The 21,814-nt window shown below is 49.0% G+C and overlaps 5 non-coding genes across 5 annotated transcripts; 3 read left to right on the forward strand and 2 right to left on the reverse strand.

Moving 5' to 3' along the window:
• Positions 1–5,148: 5,148 nt before the first annotated feature.
• On the reverse strand, positions 5,149–5,222 carry TRNAD-GUC (transfer RNA aspartic acid (anticodon GUC)). Its single transcript has one exon. It is a non-coding gene; the product is annotated as a tRNA-Asp (tRNA).
• A 912-nt stretch (positions 5,223–6,134) lies between these two features.
• Positions 6,135–6,207, reverse strand: TRNAV-UAC (transfer RNA valine (anticodon UAC)). The gene has a single exon. It is a non-coding gene; the product is annotated as a tRNA-Val (tRNA).
• Positions 6,208–14,879: 8,672 nt separating this feature from the next.
• Positions 14,880–14,962, forward strand: TRNAC-GCA (transfer RNA cysteine (anticodon GCA)). The gene has a single exon. It is a non-coding gene; the product is annotated as a tRNA-Cys (tRNA).
• A 2,884-nt stretch (positions 14,963–17,846) lies between these two features.
• On the forward strand, positions 17,847–17,930 carry TRNAL-CAA (transfer RNA leucine (anticodon CAA)). Its single transcript has one exon. It is a non-coding gene; the product is annotated as a tRNA-Leu (tRNA).
• A 148-nt stretch (positions 17,931–18,078) lies between these two features.
• On the forward strand, positions 18,079–18,151 carry TRNAH-GUG (transfer RNA histidin (anticodon GUG)). The gene has a single exon. It is a non-coding gene; the product is annotated as a tRNA-His (tRNA).
• The last annotated feature ends 3,663 nt before the right edge of the window (positions 18,152–21,814 follow it).

Here is a 21,814-nt window from a genome sequence, read left to right on the forward strand (position 1 = left end):
CCTAATACTACGCAGGCTCATCAAACAGCGCTTTAACGCTTTATCGAAGCTTTTTCGCTTTCGTTTATTCGGGATTTGGCCCAAACTGTTTGGCAGATTCCCACGCGTTACGCACCCGTTCGCCACTTTGTTTTCAACTGTTCCATGAAGGGACGAAAACAACGTTCGACTTGCATGTGTTAAGCATATCGCTAGCGTTCATTCTGAGCCAGGATCAAACTCGGTTTTTTGGTTAAAAACGCGGAAACGAGATATTTTCTGAGTTTCCGGATAGTTTTTGCAGATTCAAGGAAATACTTGAAGACGGAGGGGATACTGGACGGTTCCTCCTCCACGCGGGAAGGGAAGGGAAGGGAAGGGAAGGGAAGGGAAGGGAAGGGAAGGGAAGGGAAGGGCGTGAAGACCTTTCTTCGAGTATTTATTCTTTCATTGATCCAGTTCAACTCTCTCTGAGCCGAACCCTATTCAATGATGATGTGATTTGGGGTTCGGAGGTTCGATAGAAACTGCTCCATGATACAAAGCCATACTTGCTTTGCATCGCCCAAACCACACTCCATGTTATGAACTTCTGTATATGCCCGACGACTCGTCTCAAGGTTTCATTTTGAAGTTCTTGTTCGAATTCCATAAGCCTGAGGCATTGCTTATAGTGAGCTTTCAGGCGCTTAGCAGGCTTCCCTTCACGTTATCCCGGTGGACCGTATTCAGTGAACAAAAGAAAGTATTTCTATGAAATTTTTCGGTTTCTTTTGCCTTTGGCTCCCAACTCCGGATGCAAGACTCGAACTTGCGGCCCATGGATTAACAGTCCACTGCTCTACCGACTGAGCTAATCCAGAACCAATATGGATGTATCCCTTCATGGAGGAGGAGACACGGGGCAGGGCCTCCCGAAGAGGATGCGATCAGTAGTCCATCGGGGAACCGCTCCGCTGATGAACCCTCGTCCTCCTCGAGGGTAGATCTAGGCGATCACTTACGGGCCGTTGTGTTGCCGGCGGGATGCGGGGATTTGAGCGGGATTTTCGGGGAGGCACCACCACTTTCAGCGTATGCTCGAAAACCCACGGTTGGAATTGGAAGTCGTCACAACAAGCCTTGCAGTCATAATGAACGGAAGTCGGATTCGAACTAACTAGAAAGGGTGGTGAGTCGGGCAGCCTGAGGCCTTCCCGCTGTGATTTCGGCAGACCTTTATCTTCCTTCCGGTCGAAATCTCCTGGAATCTCTTCGAGGAACCGAGAACGCAGAACCAGAAAACCCTAATGATTCATGCCAAGCGAGACGATTAATCTTACTTTACGTTGATCTTCGAGAGAATGAAAGAATTCTACCCGTAATGGAAGCGAAAGCAACAATCATTTCTTATTATTATACGATAACGTCGGTGACTGATACGGAATATTCGACGATGAATTTTGGATCGAATCGGAGCTTGCTTGCTTTTCGGGTGGAAAAATGGCATGCATGCATTCTATAAGGTGGGAAAATGGCAGGATTTGGAATTCGGAAAAGAAATGGCTCGGGAAATGGCGGGAAAATCGCTTGCTTTTCGGGTGGCTCTTCCGGATCAATCACGAGTCGAAACATGGTTAGGGCACTGATGTGTCTCGAGCTGATTCCGAATGCCGTCAATAGAAATCTCGTAGCATTCCCCAATTTTCTTGACGATCAACAAATGAAGGGAGAAATCTTTTCCATATTCGTAATAGCCGTCGCAGCTGCCGAAGCTGCTATTGGGTTATCCATTGCTTCGGTTATCCAGCGGAATAGAAGATCGACTCGTATCGATCAATTCGATTGGTTAAAATGGTAATTGATTCAGGTGCCATTTCCGTGGGTGATTCAGTATTGAATGAAATAATACACATGTATTGCATCCAACTGGTAGTACTATTTTTTCCCCCCAATAATTCGATTTCCGTTCCAAAAAATTATGTCATACCTACCTGAATCCCTACCTACCCCGGGGAACCATTGGAATCGTTTCGTACCGTTCTTCCCCGTATTGCAGAATTCATTCATTTTATTAGGGGAATGGGGGGGTTCCACCTTACCATCCCACGGAATGTCTGTGTGGTTACACCTCTCCTTCACGCGTGAACCGGATCAAATGCTCGCTTCCAGCCTTGGCAGCTCGGTTCCGGACGAATGATTCGGACGATGGGCGGGCAGAACAGAGTTTTTTTCTAGGGGCCTAGAACTTATGAACTTATCCAGGTTTCCCAGCCCAGAAGGGACCCCGGATTTTGGCTCTGTGCCTCGTAGCCTCGATTAGCCACGCATCAGCGGATTCAGTGGAAGGAGCTTGCCCATCGTTGAGCACTCTCGTTCTTGTGGAGTGGCTTTCAGTGGGATGAGCAGATGGTTTTGGCTGATCTAGCGGGTTCGCGTCATAACCAATCGGGGAACCCAATCATTTGAAGGCAAGAAGGCCAGCGTACGAGCAGGGAAAGTAGCACTCGTTGGAGGCGTTTGACCTGTAGACCCCGCGTTCTTGTTGTCGGGTTCCCGCGCGCGAAAACGCTAGCCTTCATGAGAGGAGAGAGGGGAAATTGGGTCAATAAAAATGTTATGGCACTTTTAGCAACGGCAAGGGCTAGCAGGAAAACTTGAGGGCAACAACACTTTTTTTTGGGTTGGGAAAGTGGCTCTTCCCCGACAGACTTCGAATCTGTTCCATGGGAATGAACAACAGCTTTCCGCTTCTTTTTCTTCCCCTCGATCCCAATCCTCTTTCGATTATTGCTGGCAGCATTCCGGGGAAGCGATCACGAATAAGATGATGAAGCTAGGCTTTGCAGGCAGGAAGAAACAGGAAGCGGTTCCCCTGCCGATGGAGGATTCATGTTGCCGGAATTGAGTATTAGAAGGATCAGCTAGGCAAAGCGGTTCCCCTGGGTTCCCGATGGAGGAGTAATTAAGCCTCCATCTCGAGTGGCGCCGTTGAAGAACCTAACCTTCTTGAACCCATTTTTCTAAACCTTTGCCAGAAGCGGAACCTAAAGCTTCTCCCGGAACCTAAAGCTTTTCCCGGAACCTAAAGCTTTTCCCGGAACCTAAAGCTTTTCCATCTGCTTTTCCCTTCATGGAAGCGCTCTGCTTTTCCCTTGCTTCTCCCCTGCACTCACCTAAAGCAGGAAACTTCTACCGAACAGGAAACTGAAGCAAAGCATATAGGTGTAACCTATCTCCTGATGAGGAAAGAAACCGGCCAGCAGGAACCTTCTCCCTCGGCACAAGTCCAGAAATGCGGTTAGCCCTTTTCTTTTGCCAGCCTTTAAACTGCCATAAATATCAAGAACGGACGGGGAAGAGCAACGGAATATAAGTACGATTTACGCGCGAATTGATTTTATTTGCTATTTCAATCTCTAGTGTTTCGAGTTCGGAATGAATATCAGTATATAACGAGGAGGTATTAGTAGCTGTTCGTCTAGTGGGTTTTGTTTCCCCCAGTTAAAAGACTTTAAGTGACATTTTCGGAGCGACTTTTAGGGCAAGAGGCGAAGCTATTTAAACAGATTCATAGCATTTTCCCAGTTCTTAGGAAGCTCTGTGGTCTGAGTTCGAGGAATAGCATGAATTACTACTATTCAGTTTGCGTTCAAGTACGCAAATGGTTGCGGAATCATTTCTAAATGGGATGGTAGAGCGTCGTGCACCGTTGCACGAATAAACAGTATAAGCTCCGTCGTGCCAGGAAATGGAACTTTAGTCGAAAGCACTGTTAGCTATTTGAGAGCATCCCCGCCTCCGAGAATGAGACGAGACAGTGAGTCGCTTCCGCTTTCCAGTTGGTGACGAATTCGGCGGCTTTTCCAGTGGGACAAAACATCAGCCCACACTGATCCAACCAAGCATGGTTTTCTTGGAAGGGGAGGAAAGAGGATTATAGGAGTTGGCTGACACTTCAGAAGGGAAGGGGGGGTTAACAAAAGAAAGCCATGGGGGAAATTGCGGCGAAAGGAGCTCAGGTCCACGAAACCTATGCGGATGCATACGATGACGCTGCCCATGAAACTGAAGTAGCAGAATCTGCCCGCGGATCAGGAGGAGCTCTCCGCGGCTGCTGAGATGGATGATAATCCTTCGGCCCTGTTTTTCCTTTCACGGTTACCTCGCCGCTGGGTGTTTTTAAGGACTTAGCCATTCTACTTGTGGTAGGACTTTCGGTGGTGAAATCCCTGTCTGAATTATCGAATAAAAGTCGAGTCGATTCTTCTCGGTTTTCGTGCATCGGGCTTAGGAATATGTCTATTTGCCAATAAAGTGGCTGGTTATACTTTAGTCACATTTTCCAGTGTTGCTCGGACTATGTTACCCATGATGGGTATTCCGTTACTAGCACATCCCGCTCCTCCTCCGATAGTATTCGCATCAACCGGCCCAGAACCAGGTGTAGCTATTTGAGAAGTTCATGTTCTTAATCTTCCGATTTGTAAAAACTCAAATGATCTATAAACTCCCATTTCAGGTTTGGTGAGAAAATCACCAAACCGCAAAAAAACACAACTTTAGGTTGAGGAACGGGGTTTCGGTATAGATGGAATAATCGTTTCGTTTCTCACGAAGGACATATTCGTGCTCAGCGAGAAAGCTTCCCCCGATCCCTCTGAATCCATTCAAATTTTCGATATCGAATCTCCCTTTTTTTTTGCGGTGCAATTTTTTGCCACACCTCCAATGACAGGTTGTACTTGTCGAAACAGCCTAACCAACTCTCCCAATCATTCGCATTCAAATCCCAAAGTTGTTCGGAAAGTCCCTGCGTCGTAGCGAAATTCTTAATATGTTCATCGATACTATACCCACGTACAATCCCGTCAGTTCTGTTATCGAGACATCCCACGGAGTCGCCCTTTTCCCTGTCATTCCTCCCTAATTAGTAAATTTCGAAGGTTCCCTCCCTTCTTTCGGATAATAACCACGCTTCGGAGCATCGTTGCACGGATAATTCCCATCTTCCGGAGCATCATCCCGATTCCCATTCTCCTTCCATCCCTCCCGGACGGAATTTGGCGGGGTGGACCATCGGAGGGAGAATAACTCGTGTCATTACTAAATTTTAGAAAATTCGAGAAGCAGTCAAGACTGGGTTTTTCCCAGAGACGTTGCTTGTAGGAAATCTGATTCAAGTTTCACCGGGAAAAACGGGATTTGAACCCGCGACTTCTGGCGTGACAGACCAGCACTCTAACCAACTAAGCTATTTTCCCAAACGTCATGAATCATCGTAGATTCTTCATCGGGATCTTTCCACTCGGCACGGCTATGCCAGTAGAGATCCGAAGGTTGAAACTATATCTTCCGCCTGAACGAGGCTTTCGAGGAAAATGAAGTGAGTGGCCGCCGTGGCGGGCCCGCGCAGCGCCGGGCGGGGGCTAGGGCTCCCTGCTTCGCACCTGAAGGCGGTGGCAGTAGGAAGGTTGGTCAACCCGTGGTCTTGTCGCATTTCGAGGGCCTCGTAGTAGTAATGGCACAATCTGCAAGTTCGGATCGGTTTTTAGGCGAAGCCAGCCGCCCCCCGGCCTTTACTCGCTATGCAGCAAGCGGAGCCACGCCCTGCCGCTCGCCCAACGCTTTTCAATTGAATTGAAAGGTCCACAGATTTCATGACCATCTAGTAGTTTGAATTGTACCATAAACCAAGAAAACGCCATGCGACAGCGCACCTTCTTTTTCTTCGGTTTCCAAGAAAGAAAGAATTGCTCGTTTTTCACGTTCTCTGCGAACCTTGCCTCCATCTGTCAAGCTTTTAGTGGTTCCACACCTGCGATGCAGTCCGAAGGAGAAATCGCAGGTGTGGATGAATTACACAAAGCGTCTGCTGCGCTCGTGTAGCCAATGGAGCTGCAGTGAAGCTTTGTGAGAAGAAAGTGGCGGGCAGCCATCCACGACACGAAGTGGATGGCTGCCTGCCACTTTCCTCCGTCTCATTCAACTGTGATAACGTTTTTTGCAAGTATTATTCAGCTTTTTCTTCTTCGTCATGCGGATAAAGCGGGCTCGCTCCTTCTGCCCCTTCCGGGATTCCCGTGGTTGTACCACCATCAATCAAATTAGTGGATTTGAAAACCATACGCCGGATTCAATTCATAATTACAGTGTTTGGTTTGGAAAACCAACCTTGGGTAATAACGGACTCGAACCGCTGACTCTCTCGGTGTAAACGAGGCACTCTACCAACTGAGCTAATTACCCTCTGCAGGGGGCTCACAGCCCTCCCTTTCCTTCTACGGTGCCTACCGGCCCGTATCGAGTCCCCCCTCGGGCAAGGTCCTCTCGTCCCCCCGGCCCTCTTGCTTGGAATTGCCAGATCATCAACTATCAAAGAGCACACCATGAGTGGTGCGTTTCTCGATGGTGTTCTTCCATTGATCGCTCGACGCTTTATCTTACTACATATCCCTACCGGTAATTCATCGCTTTGTGCCCTGAGTCGCTGCGCCATTGAAGTGCATCCATCCCTCGGCCTTTTAGTTAGAGCGAAGTGGTGGATAAGTGGCCTGGCTTCCGGTTGAAGAAGAGGGCCGCGAGATTCCCTTCCCCGATTCCCGAGAGAAATGGCGTGCGGGGCGCGAAACGCGCTCCGGAAAGAGATAACCCTCGAAGCGAAGCGCGCAAAAGCGCTTCTCCGGAGATAAAGCGCTGAGTTGCTGGGGTTCCCGTTAGGGAACCAACAAGTACCCCCATTTCCAAAACAAGAAATGGCGGAAATGGAGAAACGGCCAAATCTTAGGCAAAGGAAGGAAAATCTTTCGGAATTGACCGTCCTTCCCTCCCGTCCGGCACAAGAGATGGAGGAGCTAAAAGCGGAAAAGATATCCCAAGGGCGAACCGCCTCCGATTTGTTGTTATGGCCCGGATGGCCGGCCGGAGGTAGCCTAGAGAGGTGCCCTTAGCCACCCAAATGATACGCACTTTTGCTACGCCAGTATCTCGAACTTGTACGACTGGGGGAAATAAGAATAGGCGGCTGAGGCCCATTTGTCCTTGGTTACCTCTACTAGGGCCCTGTCGAACCGGGCAATAGCTGGTCCTTGTATATCTTTCTGGACCTTCCCAGCGCTATGTGCCCCATATCCAGTATGATACTTGTCTGTGGTAAAGAAACGCAACCTCTTCGTACCGAGCTAGGTAATCAGGAGAAAAGGGATTCGAACCCTTAACCTTTGGTTTTGGAGACCATTGTTCTACCATTGGAACTATTCTCCTGAAGCGGAAGAAAAAGGTCAAATCAGTCGTGGCTCCATTATAATACGCAAATTTATAGATCAATACAGATCGCTCTGTTTTCATGATTGACTAGCACAGATAACAATAATCCGATTTCGCAATAATCCTAGTCCAACAGGGGGAAGAGCACATTCTATACGTTTTTCTCTGGCTCTCTCGGCTTTAATCCCGAGATATTTCATCTTGTGCCGGTAGGGAGCAGAGATGCTGGAGTATCAGAGATCGACCCAGCCAAGTCGGATAGCCCTTTAGCTTCTGCTGGGGCGAATTATTCATCCAATTTGGTCATTTCTTTCAGCCATTCGGGTCAATAAATAAGCAATTTCTTCATGAAATTAGAATTTTATTGGCAAACAAATGGTTTGAATTCATTCGCTCAGCGTCGATTGCCTCTGCTTCGTGTCCCCCCATTTGGATTCGACAAAGCCAAACAACCCATTTCATTCAAAAAGGCATTCTTTCTTATCATGTTTTATTCGGAGAGCCAACAAACAATTTTTCTTATTTCGCCTCGAAGTGATCGACCATTCCCATTATTTTGGCAAACAAACCCTACGATCTCAGTCGCTTTCAGCTCCCTCGATCATTAGGCGGGGGGTAGGTCGAGCAAAGATCTCCCAGCAGCATCCAATCTCAATGCCTTCATTCGATGTTGCTTTCAGCTCCATCTCGTATTGGACCTTCGGTCTTCGACCTCAGACCAGCTTCTAACTCCCTTGCTGCCCTTCGGCCAGCTCATCAAAGAAAGAAGCTATCGTGCCAAGTGCCTTCGATGTCGCGCGTAATCTATCAGGGGTCGGTCGATCTTCGATCTTCCAGGATCTCTCTCGTCAAGCGGGTTCGAGGTGCTCGGCTCATTAGCCATTGTTTATGAAACAGATAGAGAACCCGAAAACCCAACTATTCCCTATTCTCTTCGGCCTTAGAAGCACCTTCTAGCCAATCTAGCAAATCAAGAATCTAATCCGCTCGATGCGAAGTGGGAGTTGATCATTAATATTATGATGCTCCCGAGTAAGCTTCAACTGCCGCTGGTCCGGAGTTAGAACTAGCCGTTTCTCGAAAGAGATTTGACAAGTTAAAAAAGCCCGCAAGGTCTCTCCCGACAACTGTCCCGTCTTTTTAGGCGTTTACCAGCCGAATTGGATGGTCCCATTCGGAACTACCTCTGATCGACGCAGCCAGGCGAACCACCCTTACGGGCGTTCGGACCCTTTCCCTTCGCCATCCACACCAGCCATAGAGCCTGCCCAACGATCGTTGCTCTACCTCTGGCCGTAGCCCCCGGAGACCGGTTGACTCTAGGAACCTATCACCGTGAGCATGATAGCAAGACTCCGTTTATTTGTCATGTTTTCTTCTTCGTAGTTGATCAAGAGGGTGGAAATCTGAATAACCTTGTCAGTAGTTTTTCGTTCCCTACCCCTCTCTAGCCTTCAGGAGGAGTTAGTGGTTGCCGTGGATTAGACCACTACCCTTCTAGAATACACAATTCCCAGACGCTTCTCGTGTATTCTCTTCAGGGATTATCCCTGCCTTCGGTTCGTCAATTCTGAACTGCACTCCCTGCAGCCTTATTTTCTTGCCCATCTCAAGGGACACGTGGATTTCGATATTGACGTGCGGAACACATAAACATGCCAACCCTTCTTCTCCGAACTGAACCGGATGCCAACCGCCGATTCTCATCCTCCCCCCCTACCCCCATCCGAGCCTTTCCTGCTCTTTCTGGGTGACCCAAGGCTTGATGCCAGATGATGCCTCATCTAGCACCCGTGGACCCCGTATCGGTGCGGAAACCTCATCCCAGATGCGGAACATAGTTCCATACCTTTGACTGACTGTTTTTCACAGCCCTCGGATAATCCGGTGATGTGGGAACGACATTAATCGCTTTCCACCACACCGACACGTCGTAGTGTCCCCTTTCCATTATCTCTACCAGTCTCGGTGAGAGATAGTCAGTCCATTGTCTTACCCAGGACGAAAGGACGTACTTCTCCCGTCCCGGACCCATTCGTTGAGATGAGTATCGGTATGTTCCGGAAGTCAACCTTCCACTCTTCCCAACGCCTAATGGCCGCCAAGAAGCGCTTGATGTGATGCGTCACGTGGTCTTGTCTGACCAATAGACAGCCACCACTGCAACGGGATCGGAAAAGGTCCCGACGGTGAATGCATCATTATTTTGTGCCGAAGCCAACGCCCGTGTCTGGGGGGCTTAACAAGCACCTTATACCCGGCTCCGAATAGTCGATAAGTTTCGGCTATCCGTACCTCACGGTACTCCCGGAGCCTCTCCACCAGTGGGGATAAAGTTATCGCCGATGATCTACGGACGGCGGTTATCCACTTAGGAGAGATAGGCGACACATCAATGTTCCGCCAAATAAATCGTTTGGCAGATTCGTAAGAACCATTATTAGATATTTGGCTCCTACTCGAATTGATAGTGACATCTATACGGGGCATAATCAACGATATATATTCGCCACCCGGCGGCCACCTATTACTGGGTCGTCTCCCAGTACACCAGAATTTCTGAAGATCCTATTATAACCGGATCTCCTGGCTGCGATTCGGACCACCATATGGTGGCACAAAGAAAAGCAAGGCCAAGACGAGTAAGCCCCAAGAGGCTGACCAATCTCGAAACTCCATCCTTTCGGATAGGTTTTGGTTACCACTTCGCCGCCAGAACCGCGAGCGTCTATCCCCCGGTGGGCAGAAGTCGCGAACGGGACCTCAAACGAGGTACCCCGGATCCAAGCTTCCCAACCTTGGGCTAAGTGTTCTCCAAAGAACGATTCCAGCCTCGCGCTTTGCAGGCGAAACGGAAATCTATCTGTTGCTGCTGAGAGGTTCCCTTCGGCCAGGTGAGGGGTTAGACCAAACACCCGACATAGAGATCCCCGACCGTCCGCCGATACCAGATTTGAACAGATTCCTACCTTTTCGGGGTTGGGGGAGGGACCCTCGGTTCGGGTTGGTCCGGGCTAAGCGCCATCGGTTCCCCGGAAGAACCCCATGGAATTAGAGATGGGAAAAATGAGGCTCTGGCAGCAGCCTTTGGCAGCAAGATTTTGTATTTGCCTATTCTCGCGTATCCTTTTGATAGTCTTCCGAAAATCCATAGCATTCTGAAAGTGATTGGGTTGAAAAACGAAGAGAACCCCTTCCAAGCAAGGGAAAAGCGGGTGCCGCAACGCGGGCAAGAAGCTCGGGAAGCGGCTGTAGCGCAGGAAGGAAAGGGGCTCCCGTGCATACGGGCTATGCTCATGCATTCGAAGCTCCCGTGCATACGGGCTATGCTCATGCATTCGAAACTTCCAAGCAAGCGCGGAAAAGGTGGCAACGCGGAAAACGCCAAGCGTTCTCTGCCCAAACACCACAAACTGTCATGAATATCAAAGACGGAAAGATAATGGACAGAAACAAATACGTCGGCATCAGGATCTAAAATTCGTCGTCAAATAGGAGAAAATGTTCGGCATAAAAGACTCAATCCGAGAAAGAGAGCCCTTATTCGGGAGTGGGGATTTCCCCTTATTCGGAGGGAGAGGCTTCTGAAAAAATCATGGAAAAGAGGGAAATCTGGGAATTTGGCCGACCTAATTTTGGGGTTTCCCTCCTTTCGAAAGGAGCTCCGGAAAAAACCATCCAAAAGACGAAAATCTGAAGATTTCTCCGAAAAATCACATACTTCGTGAAAGTCGTCCCCCTCTTACGGATTACTCATGAAGGGAAAGATGTAAAAGCTCAAACCGTTACTAAAAACTATTAAAGGGAAACACATCAATCTTCTACCCTTTCTAGAAAAAAGATCGGACGTTATTCCGGTTCGTATTCCCTCTCGTGAACATATTTTATAAGCCAGGTAGCCAACAAGTCATAAACATATTTATGCCAATCCCAAAATAGTCAATATTCCTGGTTCTACAGTACCCTGCGGTGATCCCACACCTATTAAAGAAGCTTCTTGAGATCCTATCAAACCAGACATAGCATGGTATAAAGAAAAGAGGGAACGAATTAGAAAATCGACAGAATAACTGAAATAAAGAAAATGATCTCCTTCGAGACTTCCCTCCTATCTCTCTATTTATAAAGATTCTTCCCATTATCCTTTCAGTCATAAAGGTTATTGGATACCTGAAAAGTATCCCCTCTTCCATTATGAGAGGAAAAAAACTTCTCCTTTTTATTTTCATTATCTGGACTATTATTATCCACACTATTCGGAGGTCGAGTATGAAAAACCCAATGCTGTGGTATTCCCTGAACCTCACTATAATTCTATAAAATCTCCCCATAGAAATGAAATAGAGAGACACTGCCTTCCCCAGAACAGAAGGAAGAAATGGCTATTCAATATCGTAAATCATTGGCGGAGCAATCGAATAGCTAACTCCTACTGTTCTCTTTTGATATGTATATGATCAGTATCACGTATGTAATACATATCTCAACTCATACGTAATATATTATTTGCCTTAATCGCTGGCAAGGCGGCTATTCGCCTCAAACGCCGCCGGCGAGGCAAACGCCTTGCGCTTTTTTCTCCGGGAATAAGGCTGCTAGGCAGGCGAGCTTAAGCTCAGCTATAGGTACCATCCTACCTCCTGATGAGGTATATAACAGTTAGAAAATACTCAATATACCTTATGCCTTTTTGCCTGCGCGTAGCGCTTACCCGACAAAAACAAAGAAAGGGGCGGGCGCGCCTTTAGCCTTTGCCATTGGACGAGTCTCACAAGGCTAGGCCAATACGCTCACCATCAAATTCCAGATCCCGAGGCTGAAGGGCGCACAGGTCTCTTCGTCCTGCATCCAAACACTGGAGACAATTCGATCATCAACCGACCGGTCTCCGTAGCTTCGATGTGGGATCTTCTTGGCTTGCAGGCTAGCAAGTAGTTCGCAAAGCGAACGAAGTGGAAGGCTTACTTTGAGCCTTCCACTTTCTAGGCTTCGCCGTATTATTTAACCATCCCATTCGGCGAAGTAAAGGCTGGAATGACTACCTCACCGTTAAGATGGTTTGAGGTGTTGATCCGGTTAACACTTCGCTAAGGGTTGAGGACTTGTTTCAACCAAGGCCTTGGGCAAGGATCGCTTGCTTCGGTCGCTGCGCTTCGCCGGCTTTCTTTGATGATCGATGAATTCCTGCCAGGTTGATGAAGTCCCTGCCGTTGGTTGGTTGGATTATACGAAGCAGGAAGGATGTGGCGGGGCAAAGCTGGATTCGCAGATTATGGAATTTGTTTGGAAGATACTGCCTTCTTGCATGATCTTTTTGATGGCGGAATTCTTATGAAATTCGGAAACCTCGGCCCAACCGGAACCCTCCGGCCACAACCCGAGAAACTGATAAACGTCAGGAACAAAACCCGAGTGGCCGTAGGACGTAATTCTGCAAGCGGAAAAAGGGACTCGAACCCTCAACTTCAGCCTTGGCAAGGCTATACTCTACCATTAAGCTATTTCCGCCAGCGGAACCAGAGCCGGGTGCGGAGCGGAGAAAGCGCTATAGCTTTCTCCGCGGCTTCGTTGTGGATTGGAACCACTGACTTGAAACTTTGATGACTTATCGACGTTCCTTTGTTGATCGATAGGCGGGGCGCTGCGCGCTTCCCTGTGAAAACGCTACGCGTTGTTTTCGACCCATGCTTGGAAAGATTCGAACTCTCAACCCCCAAATCCGTAGTTTGGTGCTCTATCCAATTGAGCTACAAGCACTTTGGTTAGCGAAACGAACAAAGGCTAAGACGGTCGGAAGACCTTCTGCGCTTCGCGTTTCCCCGGTCAGAGAAAAAAGCCCAAACTGTTTGGCAGATTCCCACGCGTTACGCACCCGTTCGCCACTTTGTTTCCAACTGTTCTCACGTGGGGCATTTGACAAGACAAGCAAAGGCGGGGCGGATCCTGCCGGTGGTACACTTCTGTTTGGGGGGTGGGGGGGGCCCCACCAAGCAGAAAACGCTTCGCTTCACCGAATCCAAACCACTTTTTTTTGCCTAAGAAGAAGGCAAAGCCAACCACCAAGGGGGGGAACCGGCTTTGCGGTTGGTGGCCCCGTAAGGACGAAAACAACGTTCGACTTGCATGTGTTAAGCATATCGCTAGCGTTCATTCTGAGCCAGGATCAAGGGTTTTGGGGGATTTTGCCATCTAAGCAATAACTTACGACGAGCCCCGGGGGGGCCGAAGGGGATAGCGTAGATCATACGCTACCCCGACGACCCCGCTACTAATGTAGGCGATTCATGCTTTCACTGCTGGCAAAAGCCAAACGGCCCCGGTCCGCCCACCATGCTGCTAGCGGACACTTCGCCGCAGCTGAAAATTCTCTCACTAGCAGGAACACACATAAAAATTCCGCTGCGAATCTTGGTTGTGCTCGCAGCAGGCTTCTGGTGCTTAAAAAAAGTTTCAAAAAGGCCCATCTCTAACGAATAATCGGTCAATAAATGCCACATACCAGCATTAAGCCCAAAATTGGAGAATGGCTAGCGCCACCAAATGACCATTCAATTGTACGGAAGGTGCAAAACCGAGGCAGGCAAGACGGGTTCGAACCGCAAACGTTCGGCTTTCAGCCGATCGATTTACCAATTTTAATCTATCTCGCTTTTTTTCATGGGAAAAAGGGTCGGGCCCCATCAAAACCCTCCCTCATCATTGTCGGCATAAATTCATTCCCCTCTCGGGAATTAAATTAAAGGGTGTTTGTGATTCGTTTTTTCGAATGTTTAGTGACAAACAGCACGAGTGTGCATGAGGGTCCGGGCTGTCAACCACGTCTCCCGATAATTCTCAGTACATATGGCAGAAAACGCCTTTCACATATCGGGGTCGGAATGGGATCGGGTGTTCCGCGTCTTACTAGGATGCCCGGACGGAACGAACACGCTTGATTAATGAACAAAAGAGTGCTAACGACAAAAGCACCGAACAGAGAAAGTGCAAATACAGCTGGTACTTAGCCTTTGATTGTTCGATCGCTACCAACCCCACAAGGAGGTCATCAATTCGCAGGTGGTTATTAAGTAAAAGGTGTAATATGAATGGCTACGCTTTTTCGAATATTCATGGATTATTATACGATAATCTTCGTTTGCTTTTTTACTGCGAGATTGGTAACGAAAATTCGTTACCGCTATTCAGACTTGACTCCCGATCTCTTCAATGCCGCCCAGCCGACGGCCGAAATAACTGACATACAGATATGGAAGTATACATATGTCTATGTCACCCCCAGTGGCTGCTTGTTCAGAACGCGCGTTTATCAGTGTTCGCGGCGGTCCGGTTGTAGTATATAAGGAATGGAGACTAAAAAGTTAATTAATTAAAAGGTACCCATCTTTCCCATTCTTTCTTCGCGAAGTGGTTAGTAATGTACAGCATTCTCAGCTCAGTTGGATAGAGCAACAACCTTCTAAGTTGAAGGTCACAGGTTCGAGTCCTGTAGGATGCAGAAAGTGCACATTGGATCATATACCGTTGGGGAATGCCTCTACTTGTTTGATTCCTCGAACTTCTACTTGTTTGATTAGTCCATTGGAACGGGTTAGGACGTGTGGATTGACCGATTTATCAATGTCTCGCGATCTCGGCTCAGAAGGTCGAAGCTTACTGGGAGAGTGGCCGAGTGGTTAAAAGCGACAGACTGCAAATCTGTTGAAGGTTTTCTACGTAGGTTCGAATCCTGCCTCTCCCAATGCCGAAGCAAATTAGGAAAGAGAAGCGAAGCAACCGAAGAATGAGAGGGGAGCGGGGAGGGAAGCTCGAACATCCAATATCTAACCAGCCAGCCCCGGCCAGCCCTTATTTGATTGACCAAGTGAAAGAAATTGCGGAGGAGGATCCTATGATTCCTATTACTGAGTGAAGCGAGGAAGTTTGATCGCTGTCATCCCGCGAACGCGAATGTCTGGTCTCTAATGTTGTAACTACTTGATATCCCTCATGCCTCAGTTCGACCACACCTAGCGGACGAACTCTCTTCGTTCGATTCCCCGATGGTGCCGGTGGTTGTCGGAGTGCCCCAAAGTCGAGTTGTCTTTCTTGCGTTGTAAATTGCCCGCATTTGGTTTCTGTTCTGGTTTGAATGACCTTTAGAATAGAATAGAATAGAATAGAATAGAATAGAATAGAATAGAATAGAATAGAAAAAAGTGTTGGCCTGTGCGCGTGTATAGCTCTAGGGCGGAGTGTGCCTCGGATCTCGGATTTCATAAACCAGCCTACTCATTACGACGGGAATTCCTATTTGTTGTCGAAAGCAAGCTATGCGATCGGGGCAGCCACGCAACGGGAAGATCCGATCCTTGGCCCAAGGTTGGCTAGAAGCAAAGATCCTTGGCCTGCGCTGCGAGCGAGCGATGTGCACCGGCCAGAAAGGATACCCCCGAGAGCAAGGCTTCGGCTTCTCCAAGGAACCTTCTGGAATTCAATCCCAGCAGCAATGTATATCTCGACCACGTAGTTGCCTCTCGGGCGACGAAATGCTCTATGCCTACCATTCGATCTCTGGATAAAGCCTTCGATCAGCACATTCCCTACGAATCGGTCTTTCTGAACAGCTCAGCCAGGATCCAACTTCCGACATACAGCTTTTCCATGATCCTCCTTTTCTAGCTTCGAGCCGGAAGCATACAGCTTCCAACCTATGGGGTCGAACAGCTAGGAACTTTCTTTCTTTTTACCCAATTTTCCATTAAATACTGCTAACCCCTGGCTAACAGGGTGAAAAAGATAGCTTATATCCTACCCGGCTTCTGTCCCACTCTCTCGATCGTCAGATCCACACCCTCCTAGATGTTCCCTATCGGTTCATCTAACGATCCACCTCGTAGCCCTCAGCTATTCTATCCTCATGGCTAGGATCTTAATCTCTAAACCACCCCCCGGTAAATTGGGAAATCAAGATTTCCCTTGCTCAGATGACGTTAGGAAAGGCTGGATGACGGTTATAGCCGTAGACGCCTATTCGCTCTAGCAAAACCATGGCTCACTAACATGGAGGTATCCGACTAAAACGGAAAACCTGCACTTAAACGATCAATATGGACCTCATCCACAAACAGCACAAACAAGGACTTCCTGAATCACCAATAATTTGAACAGTTAGGCCTTCCCATCAATTCAGCCTATTAGGCCAAGGAGTGAGTTTGAGAAGTTTAGGCTAACTACCACAACTATTACTTGATGATGCAATTCGTGGTTCGTAGTGTCGATGCAATTGATGAGCAGTGGTCGATGCCAACGCGAGGTCGAACTAAACTGATCACTGAAGGCCTTCCATATAGAAATTCTATCCCACAATGCTCCGACTCCATAACAAGAGAAAGACCCGGCCTCTGCTGATCGCCCCGAATCACGGGAATCGAAACAAGCGCTTATCAAACATGCTTCTATGGGGAACATCACCAAGACGGAAATCGAAGGGAATCGATAGAAATCGAGTCGAAGCCCAGGAATATGCTTCTAGCCAACCGGCTTCCAAAACCAGCTGGACCCGCCTACTCCGGGCCTCTTCCCTTCGGTCGAGTAATTTTCAATACCCCGAGAGGGGAGCCGGCAGGCCGACCTGCAAAGCCAACCACAAGGGGACTCCCCGGCACAGAGAGGCCCCCCATAGCATAGGGGCGAGCGGGGGTCCTGGGAGCCGGCCCGGGATAGCGCTTCATCCCGGGGCCACCGGGCTACCTTACCACCCCGCCTGCGAGGCGGGGCTACCCCCACACTCCCCTTGGGTTACTTGTTGCCCTTCCCTTCGGGCGGGTTACCTTGACAGCCCCCCGGGGCTACCCGTAGGTCGGTTTGGCAATCGGGCTACTTACCTCTCCGTAGGTCTCCGGGGTAGGTACTTGGTGCACCTCCGGGGCACTTGCCAGCCCTTCAGGTTAGTGCCTGTAGGGCATCGTTTCAACGAAACAGAACTCCTCCTCCCTCCGGTTCCCCGGGAGAAGTGGCCCTCTCAACAAATCGAGGTCTCACTCCGTGACCTACCTAAAGTATGGGTCAATACTTTTCGCTCCAATACTAGTAAAGGATGAAGGCCAAAGGTAGGGACCAAAGGATTGGGTTTCTTCCCGGGTTCTCCGCCTTGCCAGGAATAGGGCAATAATTCTAATAATCCGATAGTGATAAGGATAATGGGAATCTGATGATAATATCAATTGGGAATGACAGTAATAGTAGAATAGTAGTAATCCAATAATAATAATAAGAATCCGAGTTTTTATATCTCGTTCAGGAAAAAGGGCTTTGCGCCAAGCACACTCGGCAAAAAGGTTACTCGGATCGTAGATGGACTGGTATGAATCGGTAAAGAGGAGGCAAAACGAAAGGGTTGATAAACACGAGAAAGCGTGGGCGACCTCAAGCCAGCTACAGGGGGCTGCTGCTCCAGGTCGGCATGGTCGCCTCAATCCCTCCCGCCCTCGGTAAAGAACCGCAGGTCCGGCCAAGCCAGAGCAAGCTCCGTCTAGCGGAGCCGGGGTGTCTAGAGAAGAAAGTGGCGGACGGGGGCCCGGGTGGGTCGGGCGGAGCAGCAAGAGATTCTGATCTCCGCCCCCGGAGCTTTGCTTCCCCCGTTTGCTCACTTGGTGAAAATGGTAAACACGACAGACTCAAAATCTGTTCCATTTCAAGGGTTATCGGTTCGAGTCCGATAGTGAGCATACTTGCTTGGTGAAATTGGTAAACACGACAGACTTCGAATCTGTTCCATTTCAAGGGTTATCGGTTCGAATCCGATAGCGAGTATGGGCGTGTCTGAATTGGTTTGTTGGGCGGGCCCTTGGGGCTTGCTTGCGGGGAGCCCCAAGGGCGAGTATAACTCAATGGGTCAGAGTGTCAGATTGTGAATTTGAAAACACGGGTTCGAATCCCGTTATTCGCCAAAAACACATCATCCCAACGCTTGAATCCCGACTACTTTGCGCTGCTATCCTCATAGCGAAATAGAGTTCGAAGGAGGATGAGAACCTTCGGTCGAAGCCCAAAACAGAAGACCAATCAACGCCAACCAAGACGTTCAGCCAGGCCGAGCTGTAGACCGAAGCCGGGCAAGGGGATTGATTGGTGGATTGCCTTGATGTCCTATTTCTTGGTTGTGGCCAGAGATTCGAAAAAACCGACGGGGGGCCGGGATCGGAATCCCGGGCATGGGGTAGTGGGCAACAAGCTTCCACGCAACATCACGCGCTGTGATCTTAGCTCCGCTAGGATTACACACTCCCCCCACGCCGGGGGAACCGCTGGGATTCTGTTTTCAAGAGGAATCTCGAACTCCTAGCTCATATCGTTTCGGAGTATAAGTTTGGTACTTCCATTCCATTCCATTCCATTCCATTCCATTCCATTCCATTCCATTCCATTCCATTCCATTCCATTCCATTCAGGTTTTTCCTCTTAGCAGATTTCAATTTCTTTTTGGGAAGAGGTGAAGCTACGGAACCTGGAACAGTCAATCCAGTTAAAGACTTTACCACCAGCCCACCCATCATATATGAAATTATCCATTTCTGCCAGATCCCCTCTGAGAACCCGTTTGCCCGGGGACTGAAGAGGCCCCTAGGCGAGGTAAGTGCCGGCACAACGAAATTTCTACAAGAGAATGGCACTTTAATGAAAGGGGTTCCCAGCGCTTTCTCAGACTTCTTTGTCCGCCTCGGGAAAAACGCCTACCGTTCTTCATCTCTCTCAACTAAGGCGTTTCCTACCTCCGTGGCGAAAACGCTACCACGCGTTTCCATCCGAACGCGGCGGTATTTTTGGTGTCAAGGGATCGAAAATCAAATGAGGTGAAACACCCGAGTGCCCACGCAGAATTCTCATTCATCTGGTAGTGGATGGAACCTCGGCTTTTTTCTTCAATGTCACCAATCATCCATGAAAATTGATCGGGAGTTTGCAGTTGCGCTTCGACGACCGAAAGGTCATTGGAATGTCTTGGCCTGGGCAAGAATGAATTCTGAGGTTCACTGGTTGAGTCCCCAAGGCTTGAGGCGTTTTCAGTTCACCAATGGAGACGCAGTCACAGGTTGAGTGTTGCGCGATCACAAACCGGACACTCATTGCCTAAGATTTTGTACGGTGTTCGGTAGGTTCAATTCCTACTGTATCGAAAAGAATGCATTGGATGGATGCCTGGGCATTGAGAAGGAAGGACGCTTTCAAAGGCGAAAGGCCATGGGGAGATACCGTCTGTGATCCATGGATCTCCAATCGGGAAACCGTATCCAAGCTTGCCGGGCATGCCGTGTGCTGCGGCTCCGCCTCGGACTTGAAAAACTTAGCGAACCGAAACATCATTGTAGCTAAAGGAAAGGAAATCAACTGAGACTCCGTTAGTAGCGGCGAGCGGAAGCGGATTAGGCAAAAAAAGGGGAAAGGGCCCCGAGAGGGGGACCCCCGCTTTCCCCGGCCCCGTGCGGGGGGGAACTTGCAAGGGGGGGGGGTGGAAACCCCCCCTCAAGGAATTCTGAAAAGGTTGGAAGATCTGGCCAAAGAAGGTGATAGCCCCGTAGATCTTTCCTGGCAGGTTTGATTACCGTTGCAAAACGCGGATACCGTGTTTGAATCATGATCGCTTTTACGTGATTAAGGGGGACCACCCTCGCGGCCTAAGTATTCCTCAATGACCGATAGCGTACTACAAGTACCGTGAGGGAAAGGTGAAAAGACCCCGCCATATGCCGGGAGTGCAATAGAAAACCTGAAATCCGATGCGAACCATCAGTCGAAGGAACGAGGCTCCGAAAGCGCTATAGCTTTCGGAGGCGAAGCCACTAATGTTCGATAGAACGCATACGCGAGGCTGAGAAAGCGCTATAGCTTTCGGAGGCGAAGCCACTAATGTTCGATAGAACCCTTGAGCGAAGCTTTGCGTTGTCGGCTCTCGCTCGGCACACTCTAACGGCGTACCTTTTGCATAATGGGTCAGCGAGTAAATGGAAACAGCGGCTTAAGCCATTAGGTGTAGGCGCAACGAGGTTGAATCTTCGGCGTTGTTTCTATTTGACCCGAAACCGATTGATCTAGCCATGAGCAGGTTGAATTGAGCTCTCCACAGAGGCCTTGGAGGACCGAACCCACGTATGTGGCAAAATACGGGGATGACTTGTGGCTAGGGGTAAATCAAAGAGCTACGACTTTGTGGAGTCCGGAGGACCACAAAAACCTACAGGCAGGCAGGAAAAGGAGTCCTCCTTCGGCCTTTTGCCCCATAAGCGTGCGAACGCTTTTTCAATAACTGGCTCATAACGGTGAAACCAGCAAGCTGTTTTTAAGAGTAATGGCCATACCGTGGGAAGTCGTGAAAGCTTCTCCCCCTTTGCGGTCGAGTGCCCCAGCCCTCGGCGATGAATGAAGCAGGTCGAGTTCCAAGATGAAAGCAGGTCAGGTTCGGTAGGAACCGCTAGCGCAAGCAAAAATGCGTTGGATGGGAGACCCAAGTACCCCCCGGGACCAACACTTAAACAGTCCGGAGGACCACCACCAAAAGGCCCGGCAGGAACCCCACCTAAGAGTATCCTTTGGAACTTCCGAAGGGGTCCAGAGGACCACCACCAAAATGCTCTCGTTCCCACTCGTTGATCCTCGTCGCTTTATTTCGTACCCCAGAACCTCGTTCCGGCGGGAACCTCTCTCGTAGCTATGAGCTAGCTCATTGACCCCGTAACGACTGATTCGAAAGATGAGAGCATGATCGTTAATGCCAACACGCCGGTTCTCACCCTGGCCGAATTCATCTTGAACCAAAGGTTTTCCGGCCATATGCACGCACCAGTGTATCGAGAGCTTTTCGGCGAAGAAAAAAAACTAAACTTTAGACCACATTCCCGCCAAACATGCCGGCAAGAGAGCCCTTCACGAACAAGATAAACATGGGGCGTAATGTGATTTACTCCCGGCATTAGTGCGTGACCGTTGGGGGAAAGGACATGTCACGTCTTGTCTCAAAGGTGGGCCAACCAACCACCCTAATACCAGCCATGGACTTGAAATCAAGCAATCTTCAAGGCTTGCTCCAAAACCGAACCCAGGCGAAGCAAAGGTTTAGCTGGCTGAATCTCGACTATTCGCGAGGCGAGCTGCCAGTGTTGATTGGAGTAGTGCCGAAGGATGTATCGTCCAACGGAGTGCGATTCCTTCCATAGATTTGCATGCGAAAACAAAACGAGCTTCAGTCTGAGCTTCTAAAGATGAAGGTACATGGACGGCCATCTGATCTCCGTCAAAATCTGCATCAAACCCACCACAAACCAATGGATGCAAACGAATAGCGCGTCCTCCTACCCGCTTCCCGAAATGCTCAAAAGTTATCGTATAATAATGATCGAAACTACGGAATTGAAAGATTTTCTACCACAGTCCGGGCACTCTAGTAAGACGTGAAACACCCGATCCCATTCCGACCTCGATATGTGAAAAGCGTTTTCCGCCATATGTACTGAGAATTTCCGGGAGACGTGGTTCGACAGCCCGGACCCCTGTTGGAAATTTGATCATCGTAGAATGATACTGAATTTCCTAAAATGTAAAAAAACTATATAGGGAA

Source organism: Dipteris shenzhenensis, unplaced genomic scaffold, assembly GCF_047967505.1.
Source record: "Dipteris shenzhenensis isolate YYH24624 ecotype China unplaced genomic scaffold, Dip_SZ_1.0 scaf0095, whole genome shotgun sequence".
NCBI classification, from domain to species: Eukaryota; Viridiplantae; Streptophyta; class Polypodiopsida; order Gleicheniales; family Dipteridaceae; genus Dipteris; species Dipteris shenzhenensis.